Source organism: Bidens hawaiensis, unplaced genomic scaffold (genome assembly GCF_021521415.1).
Source record: "Bidens hawaiensis isolate Kalapana, Puna unplaced genomic scaffold, B.hawaiensis_p1.1 tig00018136_1, whole genome shotgun sequence".
Taxonomy (NCBI): Eukaryota; Viridiplantae; Streptophyta; class Magnoliopsida; order Asterales; family Asteraceae; genus Bidens; species Bidens hawaiensis.
In genome coordinates, this window is record NW_027492741.1 from 213,116 (window position 1) to 231,168 (window position 18,053).

General features: G+C 41.3%; 1 pseudogene; it reads right to left on the reverse strand.

Annotated features, from left to right (window-relative positions):
- Nucleotides 1-16,079: 16,079 nt before the first annotated feature.
- On the reverse strand, nucleotides 16,080-17,555 carry LOC143555476 (protein VAPYRIN-LIKE pseudogene; annotated as a pseudogene).
- Nucleotides 17,556-18,053: the final 498 nt, after the last annotated feature.

Genomic DNA, 18,053 nt, shown 5'->3' on the forward strand with positions numbered 1-18,053 from the left:
CCGAAACCCTGTCAGGCTGCAAGCAATTAAAAATTCATCAGTAACAAATGTAAGATCGAAAGGAGATAAAATTATGCCCTGTTTATGTACAAAATGGGTCGATTTGGATTATGTTGTATCTAAATATCTACCAAATAGGATAATCCAAAATAAATAACTAAAAAAACTTGTCATATGAGATGTATTCAAATGCACAAAACCTTCTATAACATTTACTTTAATAGTTGGATCGTTATTAATGCAATGGTTCTGTAGTCATATTTTACACTAACCATTTGTGTTCACTTGCTTAAAACGGTTATCTTCTTTATCCTTTTTTGAGTTGTATAAATAACTACGGTATCAATTATGATTAATAATTTGCACTATTAAATCAATTGGCTTTGGGAAACTTGCAAGATTTAATGATTAAGAGTAAAGAATGACAAAATGGAAAAGCTAGTAGATTATACCTATTTTTTTTTAAAGCGGACAACTATTTCAAGACACAAAATAAGAAAATGGGACACAGGGAGTATTAAATAATTAATTCTACATATTAAAAAACTGCATTCATACCCCAAAAGTAACAAGACCAGGTCCTCTGGCGTTTAACCTTCCACGCTGTCATTTTCTGTGGGGTCAGACCTACCAAAAACAAACAAATTAACAAATAAATAAAACTTGTATCTTCTCTACTTGGTACATAAAATATTAAAAAAACAAACGTTACCATAGCAAATCCATTAACACGAGCATCCATAGTTATGGGTCTTTCTACTAAATGTATCGACCTTCCTATGCCACCATGCATACAAATAATCTTTTTTTCAACAAGTGCTGCAAGTGGAAGGTGGTTAAACAGTTGATTGAACCGAGTCCAAGCCCAGATCCCATCATTTTCTCCCTGCATGTCATACATCATATGTTAATAATGTAAGAAGACTAAACAATATATGTAATAAGTTTTGATTTGAGACTTTAGGCATACTCCAGCAGTAGAAGGATATCCATATTCATCAAACAAACGCATCAAATCACCAAATTGACCATGTAGATCACCAAACACTTTAATGGGAGCTTTTAACTGAAGTACGGTTGGCTCATGCAAAAATAGCTGTTCAGCAGCATAACAAAGCTCTCCAACTTCATAAGAATCAAGAAAAAACCTCCTGTTAGCAGGAGGTTTTCAGTTTCTAGGCCTAAGTAAAGTAGATATGACCTGATAATTATGAAGCAATATCGTTGTCAATAAATACTACAAAATAAGTCAGATATTATTACACAGACTTAATAAAGTTGCAAATCTTACCTTCTTATGCAAGCCCTGCGGTGACTTTTGCCTTGTAAACCTTTTAGCAGAAGATGACATGTCATTTTTGCAATGGAATTATTCGTCTACTCTCGTTTTCAAATTGATCCAATGACAGTTGCCGAACCAATCCGCCAAGGTTACCGACTGCCTCTTTAGCTACCACAACCTGCGTTATATGTTTATATTAACATCAGTTTAGAGAATACAATATGCACCCACTAATGAATGGATTGATTAGGGTTTGTTTTATCACATACTAGTCAAATTAACAATTCTAGCTACGAGAAAAACAGATTAAAATCGCCCAAAGTTTATTAAAAACGCGTACCACCACTTACGTCGCTTTATTCACAAATTTAGATTACTATTATTGTACTTCTTTGTCCCAAAATAAGTGCCACAAATAACAAATTAGAGTTTAAGAATATAGAATCTACAAAAAAAGCAATACTCCTATCCCGAAAGTACTGAAATAAGCATAAAAACACAATTTAAGCTATAAGATATGTAGAATTAATGCAGCTAAGCAGGGCCCACGTTCTAGCTATAGGAACGCTCTCAATATATATTGAAATCCTGATATCTATCAGATATCAGGATTTCAATATATATTGAGAGCGTTCCTATAGCTAGAACGTGGGCGCTGCTTGTAGTGCGCGCATATAATGTATTGAAGAAACACTAACCGGACCCCGGGCAGATTACGGGTAACCTGGGGATTAGATAGATGTTTCCCACGAGGGGTTAGACCCAGGGAATATGGTTCTTCTGATAACCTGCAAAACAGACACCGTGAGCTCGTCACTGAGAAGGGGGGGGTTCCTCCTTGTGACCACCCTCCGGCGTGAGAATTAGACTAGATTGCTCTTTAAATATAAGTGTATATTAAGAGATTGCTAGAGCAGATATCAGGTATAATATGATGATAATGTGATAAGATGAGATGGTCATACCATTTGTGGTATTTATAGCCGAAGGTAGGTTTCCAAGGAGGTGTGGCCGGCTGCAACAGTGTTCCTGTTCCACCAACAGTGGCCTACGCACGTGCCCTGCTGGTAGTTGGTGGGTAGGCAGCGGCTGATAGTGACCAGGCATGCCGTGTACTATTCCTTTTCCACCAACTGCCGGCTACGTGTAACATCTGCCCTGATCCGACCCGACCCAGGTACCCGTTTCTCTTACCCGATCTCTTTCTTTTATGATTTAATATTTATTTATACTTATATTTTATTTTTAATAATAATAATATATATTTCCTTCCCGCCTCTTTCTCTCTCTTTCTTTCCGCCGTCCCGTCCCTCTCCTTCTCTCTTTCCGCCTTCTTTTCCCCCTTGTCGCCGTCCCGCCCTTACTCCTTGTTTCCCTCTTTCCTTAACTCTTTGCTTGTCCTTTGGTTCTTCCCGCATAAGGATGTCTGCAGCTCCACGCGCCAGACTCCTTACATGGAAGCCTGCGTGAAGACATCTTGTTCCTGCGATGCGTGAAGAGAACTCCTCTCGCAGCGCGCTAAGAATGCATGTTCTTCCCGCAATGCGCTAAGAATGTATGTTCTTCCCGCGATGCGCTTAGAATTCTAGGTTCTTCACGCAGCGCGCTAAGGATTTGTGATCCTTCCCGCAGCGCGCTAAGGATTTGTGATCCTTCCCGCAGCGCGCTAAGGATTTGTGATTCTTCCTGCAGCACGCTAAGGTTTGTTGTGCCAGCCTTCGCGCTCGCGCACTCAGCCTTCTCGTGCTTGACCCTTTAGTCTAGTCTTCTGTTTATTCTAGCCGTTTGCTTTTGTAATCTCTTTTCTTCTGAGCTGTTGACCTAACCTATCTAATGTCTGAATAGTTACTTTCGGCGCAGCATGCGCACCAACCCCATTGGTTGGCAGATAAAGTGACTGACATTATCTTTTGAGATCTGCTTTTTCCATGCTTGACCTGTACCTTTATCTGAACCGCCCATGCTTTTTTTTACTGTTCCCTGACAGCTTTATCTTGCCTCTGCAGCTGCCATATCTTTCCATATCTTTTGCTTTTGGATTCTTATGCTTTTTGATATCTTTTGCTTGATCCTGTTAAGATCTTTTCCCCTTTTTCTAGGGATTGTGTTCCCTAGGGTTTCTCTATAAATAATAGTATTATTTTTCCTAACACTACACACACAAAACACTTACTCTCTCCTGTTTTCCTTGCTCTCTCTGCCGCCTCCCTCTCTGCCTCCGTCTTCCTCCCTGTTCTGTCCTGCTTTTCCGGTAATATATATAATAATTTACTTATTAATTATGCTAACTTATAATCAAGACTTAAAACCAACCATTAAAACAATAATCTTATTCATAGGTTAACTTGTGCTTGTTTAAAGTTGGTTCTTGCTTTATCTTACACCGCATCGTTTATCAAGTGAGTAATCTCGTACCTAATCCCTTTTTGCTTTTAATGTTTTGGGATGATCATGTGTTCATACAAACTTAGAGTCTTAAACTTGTTTATGAACTTTAGTCGCGCAGTATCCCATGTGTTGAGGACGTAGACTTGGCTGTTTATTTGTATGTGTGGATCATTAACCGTCTTGTCGGTCTATTCCGCAGTTTTCATGGTACCATTAGATGAACACGGGAGAACTATCGTTTATGATTTTCTCTTTTGTATACACATGCACAGTTTGTCTTGTTTGTGAGCTCAATTGTGAGCACTGGCAGTCTTGTCTCTTAGAATTGGTCCCGATCTGATTACACCCTTGTCGAAACCCAGACATACACATGTTGCGCGCAGATTTATGGTTATCTATGTATTGTATTAAACTTGATTTCTCACCAACACGCAAGTGTTTGACGTTTATTTTAACACATGTTCAGGTTTGCAGTAGCTGTTTTGGAGCTTGTGGACACATAGGAAGTTTTCTTTATTTTGGACCTAGATTAAAATGTATCAAGACAAGTTATTGCTGTTCGAATATTTTGATTGATAATATATTGATTTATGATGATTTATGTTATCTTACTTTTACTTTGCGCGTGCGCGAATGAATGTATTTATTAAATATTGACACCCAATAGTGTCACGAGTAAGGAAACAATATGTGGCGCCCCGATGTATAATCCGCCTTTGGTCGGGGTGTTACAGATTGGTATCAAAGCTCGTTGACTTTAGGATAGGTGGTTAGACGTAACGGCCTAGAATACCTAAGAGTCCCTTCTCGCGCATGAGAGAAATCTCATGTTTGCGCGCTTATTGTTAATTACTCGTTGTTTATGAATATGCTCGCGCTTGCGCAGTATATGATTTTATGTTTTATTCCGCGATATTTCGATTTTTGTGAATTTCGATTTTTATTGATTTTTCTTACATATTCGTTTGTTGGGTTTGAAAATCCGAAAAGTCATGGTGATACATGAATAGTTGATTTTCAATTTCCATTTACGATTATGTTCTGAGGTTGGAGACTTGAAAAGTCATGGTGATGCATGAATTGTCAACCTCCAATACTCATTTTCTTGTGTATTTTATATTGAAGATTGAAAAGTCATGGTGATACATGAATCGTCAATCTCCAATACTCGTTTGCTCGTATATTTTAAATTGGGAATTCGGAAAGTCATGGTGATACATGAATTGTCGATTCTTGATTCGAATTTGTTACCTTTATTAAGTCTGCATTTAGGATCATTTATTTTACTTAAACTGTTGACTGTAACTGACTCCGTGAACCCAAGCTTTATAAGATTAAAACTTTGCGCTAAAACCAAGATATTAACTAAAATTAAAATTTTTATAGAATGCCTCCGCTATCTCGCCGATTTCAGAGAAGAGAAGCCTCGCGCATGCGTAGACAGCAACGTTCTCAGGAAATGGCCGCCGCGATAGCCCAAGCCTTGAGCCAAAACAACACCTCGAGTTATAACATTAAGTCCTTTAACGCGGGTAACCCTCCAAAGTTCACAGGTCTTGAAGGAGCCACCGTGATGCTCCAGTGGCTTGAGAAAATAGAAAACACTTTCCTTCACACCCAATGCCCCTCAGACAGACGAACCCTATATGCTTCCAGTGTCCTGGAATCCAGAGCGCTTACATGGTGGAATGGAGTAGCTCATGCGCGTGGCGCAGAGGCTGCTTCTAGCATGACATGGGAGGAATTCAAGGAAATTCTTACGCGAGAATTCTGCCCTCCCAACGAAGTTAAGCGCCTGGAGGAGGAATTTTGGAATCTTAAGCAGTACAGTGGTGAAGCGCGCGAGTACGCGACGCGCTTCCATGAACTAAGCCTGCTTGTCCCTCACCTAGTTACCCCTTCCCGCCGAGCCATAGAGAAATTTCTTGGGGGTCTCCCCATGGAAATTCAAGATTCTGTATGGGCTAGAAACCCAGTTACCCTTTCTGACGCCATTGAGTTGGCCGCTGTGCTCAGCGACAACCATGTCAGAGCAGGAACCCTGTTCCTGCGGGGAACAGAAAAGACCAAACCCAAGACTGCCCCTGAACCAACAGAAACCAAACCTGAACCCTCAAACCATAACCAGAAACGTAGGCGCAGACAAGCTTACGCGCTTACCAACCCGCCCATTGTCCAGCAACCCATTTATCAACCTCCAGTTTACGCGCCTAACCCTCTGTCAGCTTACCCAACACCTCCTGTAGCCCACAACTATGCATTAACCAATCCCGCACTCCCTGCCCCGCCTCCTAAGAAACCTTACACAGGAAACCATCCCTTTTGCCCAACCTGTAGATTTCACCACCCAACCCAAACCCCGTGTCGACTTTGTACCCGATGTGGCCGCGCTGGTCACCTTGTAGAAAACTGTAGAGTCCTTCTCGCCAATCCAATTGCGCCAACACCACCAGTCTACCCGCAGAACCCACAACCAACCTACCAAAACCCACGACCCAGATCGTGCTTTAACTGCGGTGATACCAGTCATTTCCGGAACGCGTGCCCAAGGCTACAAGTTCAGATCACACAAGCGAATCCGGTGAACCAGATTTCGAACCAAGTGACGCGTGGACGAGCTTTTAACATAACCGCGCACCAAGCGCAAGCGAATAATGACGTAGTTAATGGTACATTTTTGCTTAACGGATTTTATGCTTCTGTACTTTTTGATACTGGCGCCGATCGAAGTTTTATCTCTCGCGCCTTCGAGCAGAAGCTTGCGCGACCGCGCGATAACTTAAAAGAAGATTTTTCAGTTGAATTGGCTAATGGCGAAACTGTTTTAATTAACTCAGTGATTAAAGATTGTACGCTTAACCTTAACGAAAACGATTTTCTGATTGACCTCATCCCTATGCCTCTTGGAAGCTTTGATGTTATCATTGGTATGGACTGGCTCTCGAAGAATCGCGCCGAAGTTATTTGCGCCAAGAAATTTATTCGCATACCTCGAGAAAATGGTGATCTTCATATCTACGGCGAGAAACCCTCCCGCGGTCTTAAACTTATGTCTTGCGCCGAAGCCCGAAGACTCATGCGGAAGAAGTGTGTTGCATTCTTAGCCCATGTGGTTAAACCTGCTGAAGAGAAGAAGCTTCGCGATATCCCTGTTGTGCGTGATTTCCCTGAAGTTTTTCCTGATGATCTTCCTGGTATCCCTCCCGCTCGTGAAGTCGAGTTCCGTATTGATCTTGTCCCTGGTGCTTCCCCCGTAGCTAAATCTCCTTATCGTCTTGCACCCGCTGAGATGCAAGAATTGGCAAGCCAACTTCAGGAGTTGACTGCTAAAGGATTCATTCGCCCTAGCTCTTCGCCCTGGGGTGCTCCGGTGTTGTTCGTTAAAAAGAAAGATGGATCGTTTCGCATGTGTATTGATTACCGCGAGTTGAACAAACTCACCATTAAAAACCGGTATCCCTTACCGCGTATTGACGACCTCTTTGATCAACTCCAAGGTGCCTCTTGTTTCTCGAAGATTGATCTCCGCTCTGGCTATCACCAGTTGCGCATCCGCGATGAAGATGTTCCGAAGACTGCTTTTCGAACTCGTTATGGCCATTTTGAATTCTTGGTCATGTCCTTCGGTTTAACCAATGCACCCGCCGTTTTCATGGATCTAATGAACCGGGTGTGTAGGCCTTTCTTGGATAAATTCGTGATTGTGTTTATCGATGATGTTCTGGTGTATTCTAAGACAAAGGCCGAGCACGAGCAACATCTTCGGTTGGTGTTGCAAAAGCTTAGAGCTGAGCAGCTCTATGCCAAGCTTTCCAAGTGTGAATTCTGGTCTGATGAAGTACAGTTTCTTGGCCATGTTGTAAACAAGATGGGTATTCATGTCGACCCATCCAAAATTGGAGCAATCAAGAACTGGATTACGCCATCCTCTCCTTCCGAGATCCGTTCCTTTCTGGGCTTAGCTGGTTATTACCGGCGCTTCATTTCGAACTTCTCGAAGATCGCTTTGCCTTTAACAGCTCTAACGCACAAAGGTAAACCATATATTTGGGGCTCGAAGCAAGAAGAAGCCTTTCTAACCCTCAAGCGTTTGTTGTGTGAAGCTCCTGTTCTTGCGCTACCTGAGGGTAATGATGATTTTTTCGTGTACTGCGATGCCTCCAACCAAGGTCTCGGTTGTGTTCTTATGCAACGAGGCAAGGTTATCGCTTACGCATCAAGGCAACTCAAGGTTCATGAAAAGAATTATACAACTCACGACCTCGAACTTGGTGCAGTTGTTTTTGCCTTGAAGATCTGGAGACACTACCTTTATGGTACTAAGTGTATCCTTTACACTGACCATAAAAGCCTTCAGCATATCTTTGATCAAAAGGAACTTAACATGAGGCAACGCCGATGGAACGAACTCATCAGCGATTACGATTGTGAGATCCGGTATCATCCTGGTAAGGCTAATGTGGTAGCCGATGCGCTCAGCCGAAAACCCTGCCAACTTAACTGTATCTTGCCGCGCACCCAGCTTCACTTCGCGCCGATTCAAAACAACCTTGAATCGCGTATTCGTGACGCGCAGCGCGCATCCATCAGTAATGGTAACCTTCGCGCCGAGTTAGCGTGTGGCGCGGAAGCGCACTTTGTCCCTAATCTGAGTGGAATTCTCTGTTATCTTAATCGCATCTGGATTCCCTTTGATGAGAATCTTCGCGCTGATATCCTGAGTGAAGCGCACAAATCTCGGTATTCTATTCATCCTGGCGCTGATAAGATGTACAAGGATTTGCGCATTACTTATTGGTGGCCCGTTATGAAGAAGGATATTGCTGTGTTCGTAGCTAAATGCCTGACTTGTTCTAAGGTAAAAGCTGAACACCAACGCCCATCTGGTTTGCTCGAACAACCAGAAATTCCTACGTGGAAATGGGAATGTGTAGCGATGGACTTTATTACCAAGTTACCTTTGACAGCAAGCAAACATGATAGCATTTGGGTAATAGTGGATCGATTGACTAAGTCTGCTCACTTTCTGCCCATTCGTGAAAACTACCGTGTTGAGCAACTCGCGCAGCTTTATGTCAAAGAGATTGTCTGCCGCCATGGTACTCCTTTGAGCATCATATCCGATCGCGATGGCCGTTTTATATCTCGCTTTTGGAAATCTCTCCAATCTGCGCTAGGAACTCGCTTGGACATGAGTACGGCATATCATCCTCAGACTGACGGTCAGTCTGAGCGAACTATTCAAACTCTTGAGGATATGCTCCGATCTTGTGTTCTTGATTTTGGAGGTAATTGGGATTCGCACCTGCCTTTGATCGAGTTCTCTTATAATAACAGCTATCATTCCAGTATTGGTATGGCCCCATTTGAAGCACTTTACGGTCGTAAGTGCCGCTCCCCGATTTGTTGGAGCGAAGTGGGTGAAACTCAAATCACAGGACCCGAACTTGTTCAAGAGACAACCGATAAAATCGCCAAGATCCGTAATCATCTGCTGACTGCCAGAAGCCGACAGAAGAGTTACGCAGATCGTAGGCGGAAGCCTCTCGAATTTCAAGTTGGTGATCTTGTTCTCCTCAAGGTGTCGCCCTGGAAAGGTGTTGTCCGCTTTGGGAAGAAAGGTAAGCTTGCTCCTCGATATGTTGGTCCCTTCAAGATTCTCGCGCGTGTGGGAAAAGTTGCCTACAGACTTGACCTGCCGCCCGCGCTCAGTAATGTGCATCCAACGTTCCATGTATCCAATCTCAAGAAGTGTTTAGCTGACGAGAACCTTCACATTCCGCTTGATGAAGTTCAAGTTGATGAAACTATGCATTTCGTTGAGAAGCCTGTTGAGATTATGGATCGCGAGGTTAAGCAAACCAAGCGCAGTCGTATCCCTATCGTGAAAGTTCGCTGGGAGTCCAAGCGCGGAGCCGAGTTTACATGGGAAAGGGAAGATCAAATGAAGATCAAGTACCCGCACCTGTTCTCTGCGCAACCTACTTCGAGATAAATTTCGGGACGAAATTTCTTAAAGTAGGGGAGACTGTAACATCTGCCCTGATCCGACCCGACCCAGGTACCCGTTTCTCTTACCCGATCTCTTTCTTTTATGATTTAATATTTATTTATACTTATATTTTATTTTTAATAATAATAATATATATTTCCTTCCCGCCTCTTTCTCTCTCTTTCTTTCCGCCGTCCCGTCCCTCTCCTTCTCTCTTTCCGCCTTCTTTTCCCCCTTGTCGCCGTCCCGCCCTTACTCCTTGTTTCCCTCTTTCCTTAACTCTTTGCTTGTCCTTTGGTTCTTCCCGCATAAGGATGTCTGCAGCTCCACGCGCCAGACTCCTTACATGGAAGCCTGCGTGAAGACATCTTGTTCCTGCGATGCGTGAAGAGAACTCTTCTCGCAGCGCGCTAAGAATGCATGTTCTTCCCGCAATGCGCTAAGAATGTATGTTCTTCCCGCGATGCGCTTAGAATTCTAGGTTCTTCACGCAGCGCGCTAAGGATTTGTGATCCTTCCCGCAGTGCGCTAAGGATTTGTGATCCTTCCCGCAGTGCGCTAAGGATTTGTGATCCTTCCCGCAGCGCGCTAAGGATTTGTGATTCTTCCCGCAGCACGCTAAGGTTTGTTGTGCCAGCCTTCGCGCTCGCGCACTCAGCCTTCTCGTGCTTGACCCTTTAGTCTAGTCTTCTGTTTATTCTAGCCGTTTGCTTTTGTAATGTCTTTTCTTCTGAGCTGTTGACCTAACCTATCTAATGTCTGAATAGTTACTTTCGGCGCAGCATGCGCACCAACCCCATTGGTTGGCAGATAAAGTGACTGACATTATATTTTGAGATCTGCTTTTTCCATGCTTGACCTGTACCTTTATCTGAACCGCCCATGCTTTTTTTTACTGTTCCCTGACAGCTTTATCTTGCCTCTGCAGCTGCCATATCTTTCCATATCTTTTGCTTTTGGATTCTTATGCTTTTTGATATCTTTTGCTTGATCCTGTTAAGATCTTTTCCCCTTTTTCTAGGGATTGTGTTCCCTAGGGTTTCTCTATAAATAATAGTATTATTTTTCCTAACACTACACACACAAAACACTTACTCTCTCCTGTTTTCCTTGCTCTCTCTGCCGCCTCCCTCTCTGCCTCCGTCTTCCTCCCTGTTCTGTCCTGCTTTTCCGGTAATATATATAATAATTTACTTATTAATTATGCTAACTTATAATCAAGACTTAAAACCAACCATTAAAACAATAATCTTATTCATAGGTTAACTTGTGCTTGTTTAAAGTTGGTTCTTGCTTTATCTTACACCGCATCGTTTATCAAGTGAGTAATCTCGTACCTAATCCCTTTTTGCTTTTAATGTTTTGGGATGATCATGTGTTCATACAAACTTAGAGTCTTAAACTTGTTTATGAACTTTAGTCACGCAGTATCCCATGTGTTGAGGACGTAGACTTGGCTGTTTATTTGTATGTGTGGATCATTAACCGTCTTGTCGGTCTATTCCGCAGTTTTCATGGTACCATTAGATGAACACGGGAGAACTATCGTTTATGATTTTCTCTTTTGTATACACATGCACAGTTTGTCTTGTTTGTGAGCTCAATTGTGAGCACTGGCAGTCTTGTCTCTTAGAATTGGTCCCGATCTGATTACACCCTTGTCGAAACCCAGACATACACATGTTGCGCGCAGATTTATGGTTATCTATGTATTGTATTAAACTTGATTTCTCACCAACACGCAAGTGTTTGACGTTTATTTTAACACATGTTCAGGTTTGCAGTAGCTGTTTTGGAGCTTGTGGACACATAGGAAGTTTTCTTTATTTTGGACCTAGATTAAAATGTATCAAGACAAGTTATTGCTGTTCGAATATTTTGATTGATAATATATTGATTTATGATGATTTATGTTATCTTACTTTTACTTTGCGCGTGCGCGAATGAATGTATTTATTAAATATTGACACCCAATAGTGTCACGAGTAAGGAAACAATATGTGGCGCCCCGATGTATAATCCGCCTTTGGTCGGGGTGTTACACTACGCACGTGGTATGGCAGTAGTTGGTGAGTAGGCAGCGGCTAATAGTGACACAGTACAGGAGCATGCTGCTCGCCATACTGTTGTCAATAAGCTGTCGTATCTTTAGTCAGATCTTTTTCCCATACCTCGTCAGGTACAGTACAGAAGATCTTCCTGTATCGTACGGACTGGCTTATTTGGGCGGGAGTATTCCCCCTCCCGCCACTGTGCGGGATTGTTCCCGGCTTTGCTCATTCCTTCAGGTGACACTGAATGATTGAGAGCTAAGTGCCTTGTGCGTGTAGCCTTGCTGCGCGGGTGGCCTTCCCTGATGGCTTGTATCCGAGGCTGCGGGGACAGGCGGAGTCCTTCACCATTGGGAGGCATTTCCTGCGGGAACAGCTTGCGTACTGCGCGTAAGGACGTCACGTCTCTGAGCATGGTTGGTCCTGCGGATCCAGTTGGTTTCTGCGCAGACGTTCCTCTTCAAGGTGAGTCTTGCGGGTCCAACTGGGCTCTGCTGGGACCTACCTCTTCAAGTCCCCCCAGTCCAATGTTCTTCTCATGAGTGTTTAATAAAGTGAGGTGAACTTTTGGACTTAAGCAAAGGGTTTTTGAAAAGGGTTTTTTAAGGTTTTCCATGGGGATTCTTCCCGCGGAAGTCCTTGTCACTTGCAGAAATTCCCGAGTTTCCTTCTTGATCTTTGGGTATGATGCGGGTAGGCTGTAACCTCCTCGCAAGTCAGGAGCGTTGAGTCCCACTTGTGTGGATTCTCCCTGAGGTTTTGGTAGTTTTGAACATAGTGATCAATTATGTTAAAACCACCAATTCCATCCTGGAGCCTCAAACAATGTAGTTCTCGACGTTCCCGCTATGCGGGGATGTTATTTCCGTTTCCGCAAGCATTGCCCAGAAGATCCTTCTTGGTTTCAATTCCCTGCGGAGCGCTAGGTATGTGAAGGGTTTTGCCTTAACACTGTACCCGCGCTCGTCTTACGGTTACTTTACTTCCAAGGTACCCCTGGCGTCAATTCCCTGCGGGTGCTAGGTATGTGAAGGGTTTTGCCTTTACACTGTACCCGCACCCGTCTTATAGTTACTTTGTTGCCGGGGTATTCTTGGCTTCAATTCCCTGCGGGTGCTAGGTATGTGAAGGGTTTTGCCTTAACACTGTACCCGCATCCGTCTTACGGTTACTTGGTTGCCAAGTTATTCTTGGCTTCAATTCCCTGCGGGTGCTAGGTATGTGAAGGGTTTTGCCTTGACACTGTACCCGCATCCGTCTTACGGTTACTTGGTTGCCAAGTTATTCTTGGCTTCAATTCCCTGCGGGTGCTAGGTATGTGAAGGGTTTTGCCTTGACACTGTACCCGCACTGTTCCACCAACTGTAGGCTGCGCACGTCCCATCGTAAGGGTTGGTGAGTAGGCAGCGGCTAATAGTGACAAACAGTACTAGAGGGTGCTCCTCCTCGTATTGTTGTCGGTGAGCTGTCACCCAGTGATTAGTTCATGGGCTGCTCTGGTCAAACTGTCTGTTCCGCCCATACCTTAGTAGGTATAGTACGAAAGACCTTCCAGAAGCATACGGACTGGCTCATTTAGGCGGGATTGTTCCCGCGTTGCTCATTCCTTCATGTGACTACTGAACGAATGCCTTGTGCGTGAAGCCTTGCTGTTAGTGCGGGTAGCCTTCCCTGATGGCTTGTATCCGCAACTGCGGGAACAGGCGGGGTACTTCACCATTGGGAGGCTTTCCCTGCGGGTACAGCTGGCGTACTGCGCGTAAGGTTCTTTGAGCATGGTGGGTCCTGCTGAAGCAGTTGGTCATTGCGCAGACGTCCCTGTTCAAGGTGAGTCTTGCGGGTCCAACTGGGCTCTGCTGGGACCTACCTCTTCAGCAATAATATTGTATAATGATGACATAAATCATATTTACTTACCGACGCGTGTTGATACCTTGATGAAGGGGCAACTCCAGGTGCAAGAGTCCATTCCCATGTACCATTCCTATGCATGAGCAGCCCATAAGCATCTGCTAATGGCTGCAAATGACACATAAATGTCATTATTGGTAGTCGTTAGCATAAAAATACAAGATGTCATAATATTTATCTCAACCACTAATGTTACCAAATATTTAATTTCCATCTGATTTCAAAAATATAAACACACTTGCATATAAATATATACTTATATAGTATGAAATGCATCACGTGCAAAGTTACGTGTATATCATTAACAATAACAAAATTAATGGCACCACATTAAAGTGACAACCATATCCTACCCCTATACTACCAAGTGCTAACTGAGATAAAACAGAGTAATGTGCAAGAATGAAATGCATATAAATATATATAGTACGAAACGTATAAAGAGTAACATGTTACATGTATCAGTCTATGTCATTAATAATAAGAGAAAAGCACAATGAAAATCAGCAGATATTAATTGAAGCACATTAAAGTGACAACCATATCTTTATACTACTAACTGAGATAAAACAAAATACTGTGCAAGAATGGCATGGTAGTAATAAAAACGTGGACTTTTAAATTTAATTAAAATATCAAAAAGTAACTAATAATACTATTATGCAATGCGTATATTTTAATGATAGTCCTTACCGTGCCCGAAGTGTCTCTTCCGCCACAAAGCAAAAACATACCATCGGTACGGGCACCAGCTGTTGCATACCTGGAAACAAAAATTCAATTTAAAAAATGAAGATAGTACACACAAGGTATTTAATATACATTTAAAATTACATGTTTATTGAAGTTTATCACAAATTCATAACTGACTTACATTCTAGCAGAAGGTTTATCACCATCTGGATTCAGCTTCTGCCATGCATATGGTTTTTTAGCCGTATCCAAAGCCCAAGCATCTGACAGTACCTTCTTTCCTGTATAAAAAGTATATACATTATTAAACTAGCAATTAAAATATCGTCAAGCACAGCCCATTGATCCCCAAAAATCAGCTATTCATATAATTCGTTCAAGATTAAAAAACTAAAAAAAACATTTTTTACAAATGTTTTCATTCTAATACTATACTAGTTAAGTCAATTCTTTTTACCACATTAAAAGCATTTCTAGTCATTGCTGAAGCATAAGAAAAAATAGATTGATGCCCTAATATACGACAAATAGACAAATAAAGTCGGAAACTTAAAATTGATAGATTCTCATAATAGGACCATTACTGTTAGTAAAGGAAATACAATCGAAACTCTAGATTAATAAACAACAAATCATAAATCAAAATTCACCTAGTCCACTTCCTGGTTATAACATCATACAAATGCACCGAACACTATAGTAATTAATTTATGATTTGTTGTTTATGATTTGTTGTTTATTAATGTTTGTTTATTAAAAGTTTGGTTTTCGGTTCGGTTTTACTCAAAAACTGCACCGAACCACACCATACACCCCCTAATTATGATTAATTCAAGCAATATTCTTTATTTATATTAGCTACAACCAAACACTATATTTGTTAGCTACAACCAAACACTATATTTGTTAAAGTACTTTAACAAATATAGTGTTTGGTTGTAGCTAATATAAATAAAGAATATTGCTTGAATTAATCATAATTAGGGGGTGTATGGTGTGGTTCGGTGCAGTTTTTGAGTAAAACCGAACCGAAAACCAAACTTTTGGTTTTATGATATTTTAAAACCGTTCGGTTTCGGTTTTAGGTTTTTTGGGTTTCGGTTTTACGATTTTGCTACTCGAGTCAACTTTTTGGGAAAAAAAAAAGTTGGCCAAAGATATTGAAATTGGGCATTATTTTTTGTTATTTAAACTAATAATTAATAGAATATTTAATATTTGGACTTCAAATAATTAAATCTAATAAAAAAATATATTAAATACCAGTATTATTTGTTAATAACCATATGTAGAAACCAAATATATTTATTATTAACCATATGTTAAAACTAAACAAATAGTCGTCGGTAGATTTTGTTTTAATGGTTACGGTTAAGATATTTTGGTTATTTTGTTTTTTTTTTTGTTATTTCGGTGCGGTTCGGTTTTTTCGGTTCTTAACAATACTCAAAACCGAACCAAAACCAATATTTTGGTTTATGCTAAAGTTCAAAACCGAACCACCGGTTTCTAATTCGGTTGGTTTTTTCGGTTCAGTTTATTTGAGTTCTTCGGTTTCGATTCGGTTTTTTCGGTTTTATGCGCACCCCTAATCATAATATACATGTTAAATAAAAAAAATAATAAAATTATAATCAAAGTGAGTTCAAACTATATTCAGTTTTTCATTTTCCACTATCAAGACTGTGTTTTGTGATTATTAACTCTACATACAAATTACAAAGATATCAATTCTATATTACAATAATGACGAAAATGCCCTTTAGCAAAGAGAAGCCACAAGTGAATGATGATTCTTAGCACAATCAAAATCAAAAAACATATGATCAACAAGAGACTTCATGTTCGCCTTAGCTCCTCGAGCCACTAGCAGCACGACCACATGAGTGTGGCCCACTTCCATGGCTCGATGCAGAGCGGTGCACCCAGTGTTATCCACCAGATCAACACGTGCACCATGATCTAGTAAAAGTTCCACACTCTCCACATGACCCTTAAAAGCCGCTCTATGTAAAGCGGTCCACCCATTTTGGTCCTTACCATTAACCATTGCACCTTCGGCTAAGCATTTCTCGAGCCCATTAACATCGTTTATAGTTGCGGCTTTATGTAACACGTCTCCTAAATACAACATATCATATAAATCCCTATGATCATTTTCATATGCAAGTGCTATTGCGGACTTTCCCTCGTTGGTCAATGCGTACTTCACATAACTACACGAGTTTAGCAAAAACTCGACAACCGCCACGTGTCCTTCACTAGACGCGCAATGAAGTGGGGTCCACCCATTATTGTCTACAACATTAGGATCACTCCCTAATGTAACTAGAAACTCGAGTGCTTCAACATGACCTCGGTACGCGCATATATGTAGAGGCGTTTGACCTCGTGAGTCAACCGAATTTATGTCTAGATCTAAATAACTCATACACAACACTTCCATTATATCCACTCCGTTCACCATAGCCGCCTCGTGTAAAAACCGGTCAATTGTATTGTCAATCACAAAACCGGACTCCGCTATGACCCGAACCACATCCACATTTTTGGACCCGATCGCCAATGACATCACCGAAATTCCATTCACGTCTCGATTATTTACATCCGCGTTATTATTAATAAAAAACGTAACAAAATAATAATTCCCAAACATGGCAGCTGACTTTATCAAAGAATTAAGATCCAACTCATTACAAAACGGGACCGATTTCGCTAGAATTAACGGAACATCAACACTTTTTGGATGTCGAGTTATCGATACGAGATATTCGACCACTTGTGGGCCCACAAACGAGACGGGAATTATAGCATCTTTAAATACACGAATATCCGGTTTAGAAAACATGACACGCACACTTTCGTGATCGCCTTTTCCATTAAGTACCATCATTGACCGGACAACAACGTTAGCACCAAATACAGATAGTGGCGGCTGATCAAACGGTTGAGACTGAATAACAAAAGACACGGTCCCTAACGGTGGAATAACCGAAAACGGGTGCGTGAACAAAACAAGAGACGGGTTAGACGACTCGACAAAAACCGCAACCGGAAGGGTGTGCATCAAGCTAGTCAATTCAAAAGTGGTGCAACATTTATGGTTTGGTTTGAACACAAGGTTAAGTTCCTTGACATGTGACTTGACCAACCTATCCATAATATGTTATTAGCTACTTAGCCACTTAGCCACAACAATCTAGGTAGTGACTAGGTTTGATTGAAACATGAATTATGTGTGGATTTGATATTAATAGGTCTGGTTTTTTGGATCTAAAAAGTACTGCGGAACATGACATATACAAGACTTGGTTAAATGTTTGACTTGACCCTACCAACACGGTAAATATTTTATATAGTTTTTAATATTATTATAATCTTGGGACCATTTTGAATGGCATCTAAAGTGAGCATCATTGGAATCTTTATATTTGGCCTTGCCTTACATGTAGACAGTTTCTTGATACCTTTAATCTAGAAATAATATCATGAAAATGTTACTAACTTATTATTATTTATTTTTATTATTATTATTATTATACATTTATACGGTAGTGTTCATGTATGTTATTATTTTGTGAACGAAACACAAAATAAAATAAATTCGGTTTGAGTCAGTTTTGAGCTAGAACCAAACCAAAAATCGAAAATTAGGTTTTGTAATATTTAAAAACCATTTGGAATATGTTTTTTTCGGTTTTTTCGTTTTTGTCATTTAAGCTTGAAAATATTAGGT